The 17,590-nt window shown below is 34.2% G+C and overlaps 1 protein-coding gene and 1 long non-coding RNA gene across 2 annotated transcripts in view; both read left to right on the top strand.

Annotated features, from left to right (window-relative positions):
- Positions 1–17,590, top strand: part of LOC122403362 — a 269,780-nt gene that overhangs the window by 115,303 nt on the left and 136,887 nt on the right. The window lies entirely within an intron of this gene.
- Positions 367–13,139, top strand: LOC122403363. The gene is made up of 3 exons (XR_006259615.1): positions 367–378; positions 7,595–7,600; positions 13,004–13,139. It is a non-coding gene; the product is annotated as an uncharacterized LOC122403363 (long non-coding RNA).

A 17,590-nucleotide genomic window follows, 5' to 3' on the forward strand; every position in this document is an offset into this window, starting at 1 on the left:
AAATATTAATTTGAATATTGTATTATGAAATAGTAAGTGTGCCAATACTTTTGTTTCATCGAAAACTGCCCTGTATGTGTTTGTTATTATTTTTTATTATTACAGGTCTACTTGATCGCTTTGTTTCGCGAGATACTTAAAGTTCAAACCTCAAACTTATATTTTATACAAAAAATAAGGAAGATATTATGCTTTGTTCACAATTACATAACATTTTATTTGAAAATACGCTCTGTGCTAATACTTTTGTTCGGCACTGTATATATTACAATTTTTGTTAACCTAAATAACACACTGGACTCTTAAAGACGTCAAATAAAACATATGACAAGCAAACAAAAGAAAACACAATCCAATTGATGGAAACGTAATAAAAATGTTATAGGTTGGTATATTAATGAAACGCTTGAAATTTAGTATTTTAGGTTTTTACATAACCATTTCTATTATATACACTAAAGTATTATAATTCTTTCGTTTTATTTACTTAAATAGTATTATACATTATTCTAAAGTGCCGCATCATCATAATCCTTTCCTAATCTGTCAAAATATTTAAATATAGACGGGTTGGTATATTTATGATACGCACTGTAGTGTGTCTTTAGGTGGAGAGCACGGAATTGTAGACGAAATTAACAAACTAACAACGTGTGTAACGCCCCTGTTTTGCATATCTGCATATAACATGCAGTAGGTTTAAAGAGACTGGTCGCAACATCATTCTTGCGTCTTGAAGTTTATCTAGAACCTTACAAGAAAATATTAGAGGGAGAAATTACTTAGATTCGTTTTGCAACGAAACTTTGTGACGAAACGTTGCAACCAAACGTAATGATCGAAGGTTGTAGTCGATCGTTATAATTGGATTTCATCATCAAAAGTGACCAATGTTAGTGATTGAATTGTTCTGATCCAATTTTGTGACTGATTTTGGCAATCAAAGTGAAAGATTATACTTGAAAATCAAACTTGACGATAAATCTTGACGAAGACTTTGACGATTGAACTCTAGAATGGAAATATTGACGACGAAATTCGACGTTTGAACGTAATGATAGAATTTAAAAATGCTATCAGGCGTTCGAACAAGTCGAATTTATTTTCAGTATTGTCAGAATTTGAACGTGTTTCTAAAATCAATACCAATTCTCTTAACTAGAAATCCAAACCAATTTCTCTTAACTAGAATATAATCAATATTGTACATTATAGATTTTATAAAACGCTTTTTCATCATTAAAAACGTTTCTTTTCACTTCGTGACAGTAATAATCCAACAAATGGTACGTATAATGAGTCCAGAGAATGCGTTTTCAGGCGTCCGAGTAACGATTTTCCGTTTCGTCTATTCCATGGATTGGTACAGAAACTTTCCATGTCGAAGACGTCCCTTTTGCAACACTGGAAACCATCGTATTCACCCTACAGCAGGTGACTGAAATGGCAAGTTAACCAGAGAGTGCGAACTGCACCAGTCGCGAAATTAACTAATGCTTGGTTGCATAATGCGCTCGTAATTTTGGTCCCTTTGCGAGCACCATAATGCGTCCCGGTGTTCGCTTTAAAATATCTGCGGAGTTTATGGAGATTGTCGATGAAATGTGTCGCTCATGCATAGATACACTACTGTCCATAAGTATTTGGACACTTCACGAATGTCGGCTAAAGAGTCGATATCTTTGTTTCAATTAATGTATTTCTAATTGGATCAACATGAATTTATGTTATTGATGTATAAGTAATACTAAGGTGAATTGTATGCAAAATTCTTACCGACAAATGGACGAAATTTGTTAAATATTGCTTTCGTACAATGTATATTCACCTCGTTGGACAATAATAGCGTTGACTATTCGTAGTAGTCTCGATGTTAATTTTTTTACAGTTTCTTCTTGAATCTCTCTCCAAGCTTCTTGCAAATAATCCCACAATTTCTCGATGGGATTCAAGTCGGGTGATTGTGGCGACCATTGCATAATTCCCATTTCATTATTGTCTTCCAGGCTTTTTAAATAATTGGAACATATTTTCGCCGTATGTTTCGGGTCGTTATCTTGCATAAAGATAAAGTTTTCACCGATAAGATCCTTCTTTGATGGTACCGCATGCCCGCTCAAAATTTTCAAATACTGTTCTTTTCGAAGAATTCCATTAACATTCACTAAACTTCCCACTTTGTTTGCAACAAAACACCCCAAATCATAACACAACCACCTCCATACTTTACTGTGGGTGTAATGCAGTCTGGCAACATTTTCTCATTAGGCTAATGAACGACGCTTGCTTCCGAAAACTTCAAATTCTGATTCATCGGTCCAGAGCACCTTTTCCCAATCTGATGTTGTTCAATTTGCATGTTGCTTTGCCCATTGGAGCCTTTTCAATTTATTTTCAGGTCTTAAAGGTGGTTTTTTAATTGCCACCCATCCTCGTAGTCCACTTTTTAGTAAACATCTTTTCATCGTTGTCATCCCAATAGGATTCTTCCTCTATTCACTTCTACTGTGATTTCTGGTACTGTCATACTCCTGTTGCGTTTGCTGAGGGTCTCAATATACCGGTCTTGAGCTTCCGCAGTCTTCTTTGGTTTACCTGATCTCTTCTTGCTGCTACAAGTGTCGCAATTTATGAAATTAGCAACCGTGTACTGCACTACGGAACGCGAAACAGCGACTTTGGCTTCTACTTATATCCCTAATGGAATGACCATTTTTCAATGTCAATAACGCAGAACGTTTCTCTACTGATAATCCGCTTCCTCTCGCCATGATTCTTCCCAAAAGCAATGCTAAACTGAAACTGAGGCGAAGGAAACGGCATCCATCGCTTTGGCTGCGTCTTTATCTCTAACAAATGAATAGAACTTCACACAATGTATACAAATACTTCAAACGTGACCCAGACTAGATGATGCACTTACCCTAAGATGCCAAACACAAGCAGATGCGACCCCAAGTCACTTGAAGCCTCCATATTCAAGTGCCCTCACAAGACCAATTTTCGTCCTCTTTTAGTTATTACCATTTTATTTATACTACTTGATATTAAATATCGCCTGTTTCGAATATTATTGATTCTATATGGGCGTGTGAATAAAAAACAATGATCGAAGTTACGTTAGACGGTTTTACCTATAGATTATTTCAGTTTTTTCCGACAAGGTAGAGATGTCCACATATGTACTTATGGGCAGTAGTTTAAGCAGACATAGATGAGTAGATCTACTTCGATGACGATATGAAAACTCGAAAGCAGAATATCGGTCGATCAGGTAGCACAATTAACGCCTGAGCGACAACAAAACGCGCGCCACGATTGTTCCCGTTTTTCACACTCCTCGTTTCATTCTTGTCTCCATTCACGGTCGCGTTCTCTTTCGCTATCCAGTGATAAAATTCGACGTCGGAAATGGACTATTTTTGACCGGAAAGTTGAGTGGATGGTTTCTGGTTCGTTTAGTTCTGACCGAATTTCAACTGGCTGGGAATACAATAGATCAGTATTTCTCAAACTTTATCTTCCTACAGACCGTCGAAATAGAATTAAATTCTTACATTTTTTAAATAATTGAAAAGTATTTAAAAAAAATTGTATTTATGATTTGCCAAATTTTGTCAAAAAAAAAAAAAACAATGCACGGAAGGTAAATATGAACAAAAATTAGCGGACTCATATGGACCATCGTGAAGTTTATTTAAAACTTTATAAGACGTATTTTTGTTTTTCTTCTGAATAATATTATGATGAACGCGGAGCTAGTTTCATTTCGATTCCTATTTAGGTGATACGTAAATTCTGAAAACACGTTTGTATATTGAAAAAAGACTACGAATAGAATATCTATTTTCACTTGCATTTGCCCATACACTCACTGTTACATAATCTTTTCTCATGTTTTCTTCCCTCAGACGTGTTATGAATATATGTATAGGGTGTTCCCGAATAACATGTACAAGCAGGCGGGGAGGCGATCCTTTATGAAAATATAAGAAAAATAAAAAGAATATTTTGTTTGATTTCGTTTTTAAGATAATTAAATTTGAAAATTCGCTTTGTGTTCCCACTCTTAAGACTAAGATACGATTTCCCCACTAACGTATAATGTCTGTCGTGTTTGTAAACAATATTTACATGACAATGTTTTACGATTAGGATATAATAATACCTCTCTGTAATACCGAACAGTAACAAGTAAAGGGTATAGCCGAATAAGAGGGTGAAAATTTGGTTCAAGGGTATTTAAGCGAATACACAGTTAGAGAAACGATGGAATAGAAACTGCTCCATAATTGTTTTTGTGTATATTTTAGGTGAAAATATTTTTTAAATATTTTAAATAGATTTTCATTGTTATATAGTTGAAAAAATATATAGATAATAAAATAAAAAAAAGATGCGCTTTAAACTGGGCGCGAACCAGCGTCAAAAAGTTTGCGGCATACCCACAGTCAAGCATCTTACTCACTGCACCATTGCACCTCTTTGAAATATTGCTGATATTTTTAAATATAACGCACATAGCACCTTCAATTTGGTGACTTATTTTTATTTTTCTATTCTATACACCGTTTTATTCAACATAGAATTGTTTAAAACTATAGAATATGGTTATCTATTAAAGGGAATACAAAAATTTAAACTATAAGTTGCTTTTTCACGCGAAAAATGCTGAAAAAATCGGTTTTTGATTTTTGCTACTACGGCGCACCCTGCCAAAAAATCTGAAAAAATTCAGGGACATAATCAATGACTATATGCATTTACAGTAATTATATAAATCTAGTGTCTCGAAAGCTTCAATACGAAATCTGGATTTATCTGCGTTTTTAATTTTTCACACCTAGAATTTGAAATCGAAAAATCAGAAAAAATTCTCAAACACGTATTTCAATAACCACAATGCACCAGATTTTGTTCATAATTCTCGAACTCGATTAAATAAGGGAAATAGGCACAAATTCGCTAATCCGAATTTTCCCTATAACTACCCTTGAGAACAAGATAGAGGGTGTTGAAATTTGGCACAGAATGTTTTTTTCTGATGCTGTATCGATGGATCCATTATATGTGAAATTTGGTTCAAGGGCACATTTAACCCCCTTATTCGGCTATACCCTTTCATACTAATCTTGAAAACATCATACCTCCTGAACAGATTGGATACCACTATATATATAGTGTTGCGTTAAAGTCGGCGCGATTTACAAATTGCAAGTGCAATGTATATAATTACTCTTTATAGTCTCCGCAATAGCGGTAGGTACTTGCCAAAGAAATGCTTACTTAAGACATAAAGATTTTTTGCACCATCCGTATTTAATTATAACAACGTCACCGCAAATATTACATTTTGGTTAGCTTTCGACAGAGTAACAATACTCAACGCATCTGGTATTTCGTCTATGTACCAGCTCCTGTACCACGAGTACTTAATGAAGTTCTGAAACCGTGGAGGTTAATGTCATGATTTAAAACGAGCACCACATACATACATATACATACGTCCAGTGGTTGCACATAGGTACTTTATTCCACTTTTTGGTATATTGAAAAATCTTTGTGTTAACTATTAAGGATAATATAACTTTCGCCAAGTGATTGAATCATTTTTCCTTTGCAGTGTTTTCATATATCTGTGAAAAAAGGTAATAGTTTCAACATATTGTATATGTACATAAAAGTATACATATATATTTTCATAAATATAATACATAAATAGTGAGATTATAATTGATAATACCGTTTTAAGTGATTTTTCACTGAATTAATGGATAATTCATGTAGTTGTACTTTTTTAATCAAAAGGAAGCCAAAGATTATCTTTCATACTCCCTTTTTCCTTCGTATTATGTATTTCCATTTATATCTTGACTTGATACTGAATCTGTTATGAATTCTCACCTTTGTACTGTGATTAGGATTTATTTTATTAACAAAGTTAATAAATCCAGACTTCTCAATAATCGAAAAGGGTTGATTATCTACTGTTGCAATTTGAGTCAACAGAATATTTCGAATGAATTTTATCCTCTTTTTTTCTTATCTCAGAAGTATTCGTGTCAACCATAGCATTGTGGCAAAATGATGTAAAAGGTAAACATGCATCGTTATGATTACACCTTTTCTTACGTACCATCTTATCATCAGAATATTCATTAGATTCCACATATTTCTTACGATAAAATTTTAGATGTGACCATAAGTTATTTGTATTCTCTGAAGAAAGAACTTCTTTGTAACTTACACTTGATTTTACGCATATTATCTTGAATTTCTTCCCGAAAATATGTCCACATATTACTGCGTTCGCAACAACTGTTGTTGTCATGCTGGTTCGAAGGAAACTAATGATACAAATAGAAATATCTATTTCATGTTTATAAACACAAATGAGAGCTGATAGAGCAGCCTGTACTGAGAGTTATACCGAGAACGAAGCTAGCCCAATAAATTTCTAAACAAATTAGTTATCGATATATTATTAGTATATCGATCACAATTGTATAGTATGTATTGATAAATAGAGTTTACCAATATCTTATCGATAAATATATGGTTAAATGCATCTCCACCTTGTAGCACTTCACGATCGCCTTCAGAAATGCAAATTTCCAACGTCGACGAATGAACCCGTGTATTGTGAATGGCTGTGTCATCGAAGCTAATTATTCCTGTATCGATTCGATGTTTCCTCATACGAACTTCCTCTTAGGTTCGTTCTCTTTGAACAAGAATCGAGAATCGATTTCGTCCCTCGACGCCGATTCTCGACTGTGTGTTGCTGTGGCGTAGATCTACCTAAATACTGGGAGGATTAATGACGTCGATAGACGGAAATTATCGTACGCCGGAGAACGAGTAGATTCGAAGTTTGCGACTCGCACTTCGACAAATATCACCACGAGCATTTCTGATCCTCTTGTTCGATTTTATTTCCCGATTCTTCCATTTTCTGCGCGCTTCCGTTCTCATTTTCTCTCCTCCTCGTTTTATCGAGAACAGTCAGCCCTGGCAAACATTAATTCCGTACACCGCGAAAGATGGAGTACTGCTTTTGCTCGGGCATGATCATTAAAATAACGAGTGCAAGGATTCTCAGGAGAGGGCCACCCTCGAAGACGGCCGCCTTCTCGACCAAGTGGAGGTTAAGCTTCATCTCAAAGAGAAGCTGTGGAAACTAGAAATTTGTATCGTTGAAATGGATAGTTCTGTGTGGAAGGCTAAGGAGTTATAAAAGGAAGATAGTACTGGAAAGTGGTAATAAAGGTTCAAGTAATTTGAATGGGGCAGTCATTTTTAACCATCTTTCCACGAAAACAGGGCTACGCTGTACCATGAATGTTTAGCAAAAGATGTAACGAATTTGTATTTTTTGTTGCTTTTAAATGTATTATCGTAACATGAGCAATGTATGGTCACTAATTTGGCTTTCAATCCTTATATGTACTCCACGATTGTACAATGTCGTCGACTTAACGAGGCAGTCCAAACCCAGAACTTTAACCCTTAAACTCGTATTGTTACTTTAAGACGCTAAAATAAACTGTGTTAAAATTTCATGAGTACTTTTTTTTACGTATTTTAACCTTAGACAATAGTTGTTCCGATTATTGCAAATAATTTTATTTCACTAGTGTAGTGGTAGGAATGTTAGATACCCTTTTTATTTTTTATCCTAGAGACTCTCAGAATAGTCAAAATTAAAACATTTTGGTGAATATTAGAGAATTTCATGTGAAATGCACTACATGAATATAAATATTGTAGACCTTATAAAACCTTCAAAGTTTTCGCTTTTTCTAAATTGATGCAAAATCAGACATCTAGAAAATGAACTGGTAATATGATAGAGCATTACTTTTCTGGGAAATAAGTTCCGAAACTGCGTTAAAGAGTTTATAGAAAAGTTTTAATAATGTGCAAGTCTAAAATATGACTATACAATTATAATTTATGCAATTTTATAATTTTGGTAGTACAATGGTATATGCTTTGACAAATACCTGTGAAAATTTCAGCAATTGTGGACGCTCAGTTGTTGTTTGGCTGTCGTTTGTACCAGTCGATGTCAGTATTTTTGTAAAGATAGACCAACTCACACTTTGGCGGTCACCATGACCAAAATTCACGAATTGCGTTTCGAAATGGTTGACCACCCATCGTATTCACCAGATCTGGCCCCCAGCGATTTTTTCCTCTTTCCTAAGCTTAAAATATCGCCTGGAGGGCAGAGATTTCAATTGAACGAGGAGTAAATGCCTACTTTGCAGCGTAAGACACCACTGTTTTCGCTGGGAAAAGTGTATTGACTTAAGAGGAGACGATGTTGAAAAATAAAGCTATATTTAACCGGAAGAATACTTGCTTCTATGTTAGGTTCACAACTTTTCAGACCACCCTCGTACATATATTTCTAAATCTGCATAGTCGTGACGTAATTAATACAACAAAAAACTTGCTGTTGCAAAATATGCAGACTGTAGCATTTGATCTTGATTAAAGCTGTACAGGTTCACTAATATCACTCATATTACTACCATCTCTCGATTTTACTTTTTTCTCATTATATTATAATTTAACTCACAATACCTTAAAACCCTCATTGCTATTATGAAACCTCGATTATTATAGAATAACATAACTGCTTTTCTTTAAAATCACAAAATAAATAACAGAAAATTCCACTTGAACTCCATTGCGTAAAAACTTTCTGTTGCATCAAAGACAATAAGCGTCTGTTGAACAATGAAATAGCGGCATATAACGATGGTTGGTGCTACAGTGGCGACCAGCTACTTAAGACTGCTGGGTAGTTAAGGAAATAAATAGTGCTAATATTTTATTCATTGTATTTTTCATATACTAAACTCATATGAAATATATTTTCAAGTATGTTATACCATAATATTGCAATTATTTTATTTACAATACTATTAGCTACAAATATTTTTAACATTTTTTCAGATTAGGTCGTTATGACAGCAAACAACTACTTAAGACCAAATCAGACTAATATTATCAATACAGGTAAAATTAATGAAACTTGTTAATTGCGGAAAAATAAAACTTAGCAAATAGTTAGTAACGCGTTGCACTCCCTTTTTGTCGTATCACTTCTTCACAACGTCTTCTTCACAACTCCATAGACTCAATTAAACGGCGACAACGCTCGACTGGAATATTATTCCACCCATCTTGAATAATAGCGTACAATTCATTTAAATGTTTGGGCTTTTTATATTTTACATGTTTCTCCACATCAATCCATAGCATCTCAATAGGATTGAGATCTGGAGATTGAGAAGGCCATGGTAAAATGTTTACATTTTGCTGACATAAAAATTGTTTAACCCTACGGGCTGTGTGTTTCGGGTCATTGTCAGCTTGCAAAATCCAATTATCTGGCATTTGATTTCTTGTAAACGGGAGCAATACCTCATTTAATATATCAATGTATTTGTATTGATCCATTATTCCTTCAATTCTATGAATTGGGCCAACACCTTGTAATGTAAACGCTCCCCAAACGTTCACTGAACCTCCTCCACCTTTCACGGATGATTTTATGCATTTTGGTGAAAATTCTTCGTTCGCACAACGTCGAACGTTCAATTTGTCATCTGACCTCATTCTATTAAACTTGGACTCATCAGTAGAAACAACTTTTGGCCAGTCTGCTATTGTCCAGTTACGATGATTCTTAGCGAACTGTAAACGAAGCTTTCGGTTTCATTTGGGAATGAGTGGCTTCTTGCGAGCGATGCGATCCATAGGATTAAATTCGTTTAATCTTCTTCGCACTGTTCGAACACTAATTTTCCTGATAATTTCGACACTAGATTCATTGAGAACTTGTTCGGCTGTTTTGTAACGATCCGCTTCAGAGATGCGGTGAAGAATGCGATCTTCTCGTGCTGTTGTATTACGAGGCCTTCTTTTACGCGACACGTTACAAACTGATCCTGTCTTAGATATGAATTCCATTGCCTGTATACACGCCGTTTTGGAAATATTTAATTTTGTAGCAATTGCTGAAAATGAGTATCCCTCATCTCTCAATAATTTAATTTTAATTCTTAGTTCAGGAGTAATATTCTTCTCTCGACTCATGATTGTTGACTGATTAGCAATTGTTTGCGATCTTGAATGCAGTGATCCATCGTAATCATGTTAACAGTGATGGTAACTAAGGATCTGATACAACTATGTAATGTGAAAATAAGCAAAAAATGAGAAACACGAATCGATCTTAAGTAGTTGTCCGCTGTTATAACGATCTAATCTGAGAAAATATTACAAATACTTGCAGTTTATTGTGTTGTAAATAAAATTATTGCGATATTATGGTTTAATATACTTCAAAATATATTTCATATGAGTTTAGTATACGAAAAATACAATGAATAAAATATTAGCACTGTTTATTTCCTTAACTAACCAGCGGTCTTAAGTAGCTGGCCGCCACTGTATATGATATTACTATGATCTTCATACTTCGTTTTCATTCATTGCTATATGTATATGCCAATATTGTATATGGTTCAAAACTTTAGTAGCTTATATTTATGTGATAATCGATTTTGGATTAGATTTTGTTTATGTGTTATCTGTTGATGTGTATATTTTTCTATACATATATATGTATAGCTATACATATTGTTGTATCTTCTTGAGCAATATATTGGTGCTGATACTTTATATCCTTCGGTAATGCCTCTGATCTATGGTTTCTGGTATTTCATGGCATTTTCTGCATTTATTCGTCTTTATCGTTCTGTATTTCATTGTATGTTTTGCATAGTTTGCCATATACATGTACTGTTTGGTCATATATACATATCATAAATCCTTCTGTCTCTCCCAGTATATTTCTTTTTGTTATCCACGCGTTGAATGTATTTGTGTCAATGTGTTTCGGTGGGTCATTATTTTATCAATGGATGATAAAATAATCCATTTTGTAATTGCGACTATTAAGATGTAGTGATGTAGCTGTAAGCATAGTTGTCCCTCGAAGTACGCGTCGCGTAGTGGATTTACGATACGCCAACTTCTATTGACGAGTTAATAAGATAGTAAAGGTGAACGTGGTCGCCAAACATCCAAATTCAACGCAAATAAATAATTTGTAGCGTCTTAATCCCTTGTACTATTAAACAGTCGGGAATAAAGGAGCGCGTACTAGCCAATCCTACCATAAACCCATATTTGGAATTCCAAACATATAAATTAGGGTAAATTGGTATATTATTGAAATTGGTTAAATTACATTTTTTTGTTCACCCAGTATACACGCTCGCCTATCGGTCACCTTGATGTAAACAGAAAGACGATCGGCGACCCCTTACATTGCAACGCGCCTACGGCACACGTACTTACTGGCGCAGTGAATGTGGTAAAACCATTGTTCAGATAAAAGTTGTACACAATCTCACCCTCTAGAATATATTGGGTCATTCCATTCGAAGTCGGACACCTTTTGGAGTACCACGTCGGATTTTGCTCTAATTTGAATATGTTGTAGTCTTTAGTGATATATACACGTATCTCGAAGGATTTTAAAAAATTTTAAAAATTGTTGGTTTTACATCTGTTTGAAGTATAGAGCTTACTTTTTTCAGTAAATAATAGCTGCTAAAGTAAGAAAGTGATAAAAATGTGCCTTTAGGTAGTTGTAGTAGATTCATGGGAGTACCGAATAAAAATTATTTTAATTAAAAAAAAATTTTTGAATATTCAAAAATCATCGAGATCGCTCAATGAATACTATAGTGTATAAAAATGTTAAATCTTTTTTGTAAAAACAAATGCAAATGCGCATTAATTTTTACCCTTCCCTCAATTGTATTTCTTTTCAATACTGAAATACAGCTTTTTTTTTAAAAAAACTATAAAAGCCACTAAAGTAAACATTTATTCTCTTTTATAATACAAATATAGTTCGAGCGAGCCATGCTCCAAAGAAAGATGAGAGCGATCTTTCAGTTCTCTTCGTCTATAGGTGTCGTAGTTTAGCCTGGATTGGAAAACACTCTTACACGATTCACTGTAATTGTACTATCATATCCGTTTTAGCATTTATCTGATAATCCTGTCTATCATAAAAATCGATATGTATGGATCGATTTAATGCCAATTTGTTTCTTCCTGCGTCGTAACATTTACACAGAGATACTAGTGCAGCTAGCGGAGGAACAATTGTCATTTAAGATAAAATATTGGTGTATCGGGACTTGATATACTTACTTTGTAAAAATGACGCGCATGTTGAGTTTGAGCAACGATCATTTCTCTGCTGACAGTGTTAGTGTTTCGCGACCTTGGGACAACGTTGATGATCACTGGTGTACTATTTGTTATACAATAAACTCTCCCTATATATGTAAACATCACGGGACTTAACCGTTCCATATACAGAATACCTGACACGGTTTTTTATCTTCGCTGGCAGCGTCGAACATAGAGAAGGACAGTGAACGAAAAGAAAGAGAAAGGATGAGTGTTCGAGGCAGCCGGCAGAGGTTAAAACAGCCTGCTGACGCTGATATTTGTTGCGATACAAGTTTTGATACAAGCAATGGGTTTGAGCTGTCTACAGACCATGCAAGCAGTGACACTAGTGATGGATGTAAGCGAATAACGCATTCGACGTTGAAATTGTCACTCTAATTTCCAATATTATGAGAGTTATAGACTTGAACCCTTTGCTAAAACAACAATGTATCATTTTGAAAATATCTGCGTATTCAAGCAAAAATGTGCGAAATGCCGCATTCCAAGAACTTGTCGCAAAATGCAGGGAAAATATTCTGCGTATTTTTATTTGAATACGCAGGTATTTTGATATTCCAGAAGCATTCGTATAATCTATAAATGTTGATGAATTCTTCCCAAAAATTTTTGTCTTGATTCATTTTAACCAAAATATACATACATATATCGTTATGTTGAACCTTCTACTTCAGACTCTGCTTACTAACTAGGATGGTATACCGACAAGGAATTTTCGCGAACGGTTCGGCTTCGATTTTGATGAAACTTCATACACTTATAAAGCAGCCAAAAATAATCGACACTTTTTTTAGCTGCGGTAACTCGTTTAAGGAATGAAACCACCCCTTGAAGTTTTGGCTCGAAACGGCTATCTCGAAAACGGAAAGACATACAAAAAAATTGTTAATGGGCGAGGTTAATGGTTTCTTATGTACAATAACATGGTGTTAAAAAATTTAACAAAATACAATTTGTTTATAACAAAAGAAAATTTATTAATTTAATTTTTCATTTTATTGAAATCTTCAGAATGAAAAAAAATGACGAGCATTTTATTCCAAGTCCATTGGTATATAACATTTTAAAATTGCCTCTTACAGTTTTGCAGATTTTGATGATTTATATCTTGTACACACATCCACTGTGGTAGTAGCCGTTCTAACTTTGATTTTAATGGAGCATTGTAGGCTTGTACTAAATTATACAGCAACAAGTAACAATGTTAAACTTTTATACTCTGTTTTCATTATTTTAGACGACAAACAAATTACTTTGTTACTGTTACAATGGCTCACGCTTTACTTCGAGAGCATTCCTAACGGCGCGATACATATTTATATGCATACATACAAACATACATGGTAGATATATTTGGACAATAGATGTCACGCGTCTGTTTATTTCGTACGTAGATCGCGTACTGCCTTATCGATTTCAGTTATTCCCAACAAACAATAATAGTAACAAGTTTCTTAACAGCAATGAAAAGATTAATTGTTTTTTTTACCCACCTATGACACCGTGACAAAGGTAGAACGATTTATAAATTATAAATACATACAGTGTGTATAGTAATTATTCTATGTAGTTTCGACAATAGTGGTACTCGTCGAAAAAATGAAACATAAAGACTTCTTACACCATGCGCATTTAATTATTGCCACGTCACCGCAAATATGGCATCTTGGTTCATTTTCAACAGAATAGCAGTACTCAACAGGATTCTGGATTGCATTTGGTTTTTCATCTATATATCCGGATTTATACCAGGAGTATTTAATAAAATTTTGGAACCTTGTCGATCAAAATTCATTGTGGACCAGAGATTGAAGTTTAGTTATACAGGGTGTAAACGATAACTTTGGCAAAAATCATAGGGTAAGTAGAGGCCCCATAGGCAAGTATTTTAAGCATCGGAACCCATGTCCGGAAATGCACCAGTAAAAAATTACGGCGATCTTTAACTTCGGTCTTATATAGTCCGACATGAACCACGCAATGTTTACAATTCTGATCAAAGTGGTTTTAATTTGGAATTACATTCAGGACGCACTTTGGTTGAAGACGCTATAAAAATCGTAGAAGGAAGTGTTCAATCAGTGTCATCCACCATTCAAAGTTACACCATTCAACCAACCATTTCAGCTGATGGACAATTATTGTAACCATTATTTATTGTACTGGAAGAGAGTACAGGACATTTCGGGCATTTGTGGAGCAACATTTATTTCGCCATGACAATGTATATCTTGCAGCTTCAAACTCAGATCTTTTCAAGACCTGGTTAAGAGAGATTTACTTCGCAAATACTGGGCCCGCAACAGTTCTAATTCTTGATTCCTGGAGTGGTCACTGTAAGAAGACGGTGAACGAAGTTACTCCCGAGGGTAAAAACGAAAAACTTTTTATAATACCAAAAGGTGAAACAAAGTATGTTCAACCATTGGATGTTTACGGTTTCCGCACTTGGAAAAATTTCGTCCACCGATTTTCTAATATAGTTCTCGTTTAAAATCACGACATTAATCTGCACGCTAGGAATAATATAACTAAACTTCAATCTCTGGTCCACAATGAATTTTGATCGCCAAGGTTACAAAATTTAATTAAATACTCCTGGTATAAATCCGGATATATGTATACATGAAAAACCAAATGCATTCCAGAATCCTGTTGAGTACTGCTATTCTGTTGAAAATGAACCAAGATGCCATATTTGCGGTGACGTGGCAATAATTAAATGCGCATGGTGTAAGAAGTCTTTATGTTTCATTTTTTCGACGAGTACCACTATTGTCGAAACTACATAGAATAATTACTATACACACTGTATGTATTTATAATTTATAAATCGTTCTACCTTTGTCACGGTGTCATAGGTGGGTAATAAAAACAATTAATCTTTTCATTGCTGTTAAGAAACTTGTTACTATTATTGTTTGTTGGGAATAACTGAAATCGATAAGGCAGTACGCGATCTACGTACGAAATAAACAGACGCGTGACATCTATTGTCCAAATATATCTACCATGTATGTTTGTATGTATGCATATAAATATGTATCGCGCCGTTAGGAATGCTCTCGAAGTAAAGCGTGAGCCATTGTAACAGTAATAAAGTAATTTGTTTGTCGTCTAAAATAATGAAAACAGAGTATAAAAGTTTAACATTGTTACTTGTTGCTGTATAATTTAGTACAAGCCTACAATGCTCCATTAAAATCAAAGTTAGAACGGCTACTACCACAGTGGATGTGTGTACAAGATATAAATCATCAAAATCTGCAAAACTGTAAGAGGCAATTTTAAAATGTTATATACCAATGGACTTGGAATAAAATGCTCGTCATTTTTTTTCATTCTGAAGATTTCAATAAAATGAAAAATTAAATTAATAAATTTTCTTTTGTTATAAACAAATTGTATTTTGTTAAATTTTTTAACACCATGTTATTGTACATAAGAAACCATTAACCTCGCCCATTAACAATTTTTTTGTATGTCTTTCCGTTTTCGAGATAGCCGTTTCGAGCCAAAACTTCAAGGGGTGGTTTCATTCCTTAAACGAGTTACCGCAGCTAAAAAAAGTGTCGATTATTTTTGGCTGCTTTATAAGTGTATGAAGTTTCATCAAAATCGAAGCCGAACCGTTCGCAAACATTCGTTGTGAGTCGTAATCGAAAGAAATCTGGTTACGCTAGAACATACATACATTGTATTCGTACTGTAATCTCGAAATTTCGATGAAGTCAAAATGGTACACTGATGTTTTCGTCATGTGTTTAAGTCTGTAGCTCTCATAATATTAAAAAATAGAATGACAATTCAAAGTCGAATCAGTTATTCGCGTAGATCCATCACTAGTGTCACTACCTGCATGGTCTGCCGATAACTTCAACCATTGCTTGTATCGAAACTTGTATCGGAACAAGTATCAGCGTCAGTAGACCGTTTAAAAGCATATTGATACGATTCATTGTTGTTCGACTATGAAACTTTCTTATTATTAATTTTTCAACCAGAATTTCAATACCATACCCATGGCTCGCCCCGATTAAATTAAAATTAAACACAATATAGTTTGGACAATAATTTACATATCAAATTAATAAATACATTTATTAAATAATCACAATAATATTGTATTTAGTCTTATTTTAATTATAAAAATATTACAAATGCAAGAGTGAAACTCTCGCTGAAAAATAACCACAAATAAAAGAAGTTTTACTATCATATTAGAATTGCTTTACGCTGACCTCATTCTTCTTCGGTGCGTTGTATTTTGCTTACATTTTCATATAGGCTAGGGGCAGAAACTATTCGTGACCTCTACGGTCGTGTAGAAGTCAGATTTATGTACTATACCGATTGCAATCAAGTATGTAACAGTAAACATAGCTTGGTCTTTTATTCAAATACCAGTAAACATATTATACTGTTTTAGTTTCTTCGATATCCAACGATGAAAGCTCTTAACGGAATAAATTTATAATATACAAACATATGTATGTATCTTTTTCATGTTTTTCTAATTGGAAACAATGTGATATATATTTACAGGTTGGAAAAATGTTTTGTCCTGAAGTCATATGCACGTTTTACATCTCCAGATCAATGAAGATCTGTTTAAAAAAGTTACCACCAATATTGACCTTGACCGTAAAATGTAAAGTCAAAGTTTTTTGCTTGCATCGTATCCTACTCGCCACAAGAAACAAAAGTTTCAAAAGAACCGTATGTTCATAAATAACTGTAAAACCAAAAATTGATATTTTATTATTATCAACTGTGATGTGAATCTTTTTCGTAGCTTTTTCGTATTCATAATATATCTTAATATTAAGGTTATCTTAATTTTTTAAATTAGTGCTATCATTTGTATGTAGAAGAATGTTCACCTCACATTTCTTGGTCTAATGCAAAGAACAGAACCAATTTGATTCATGATCCGTAGTAACCAGTCCTGTGTGCCAGCTTTAATATGGCCACCATTATTTTGTAGACACACCCACAATCTATTTTTTATATTTTCCATAACTCTTTGATAAATGTTTGGTATATTTTGTACGTCGTGGAAGGCTTGACTTATTCGAGTTCTTAATTCTTGAACACTGCGTATTTCTGACTCTGTATACAGGGTGTTCGGCCACCTCTAGCAAAAATTTTAATGAGCGATAGTAGAGGCCAAAATAAGACGAAAATCAAGAATACCAATTTGTTGATGGAGGCTTCGTTGCAAAGTTATTAACATTTAAAGTTCCGCCTGTAGAATGACAATCCGCTAAACAGCTGGTTCGCGCGGACGGTTGCG

This window comes from Colletes gigas, unplaced genomic scaffold, assembly GCF_013123115.1.
Source record: "Colletes gigas isolate AHSC1104 unplaced genomic scaffold, ASM1312311v1 Colletes_gigas_Sc00050, whole genome shotgun sequence".
NCBI lineage: Eukaryota > Metazoa > Arthropoda > Insecta > Hymenoptera > Colletidae > Colletes > Colletes gigas.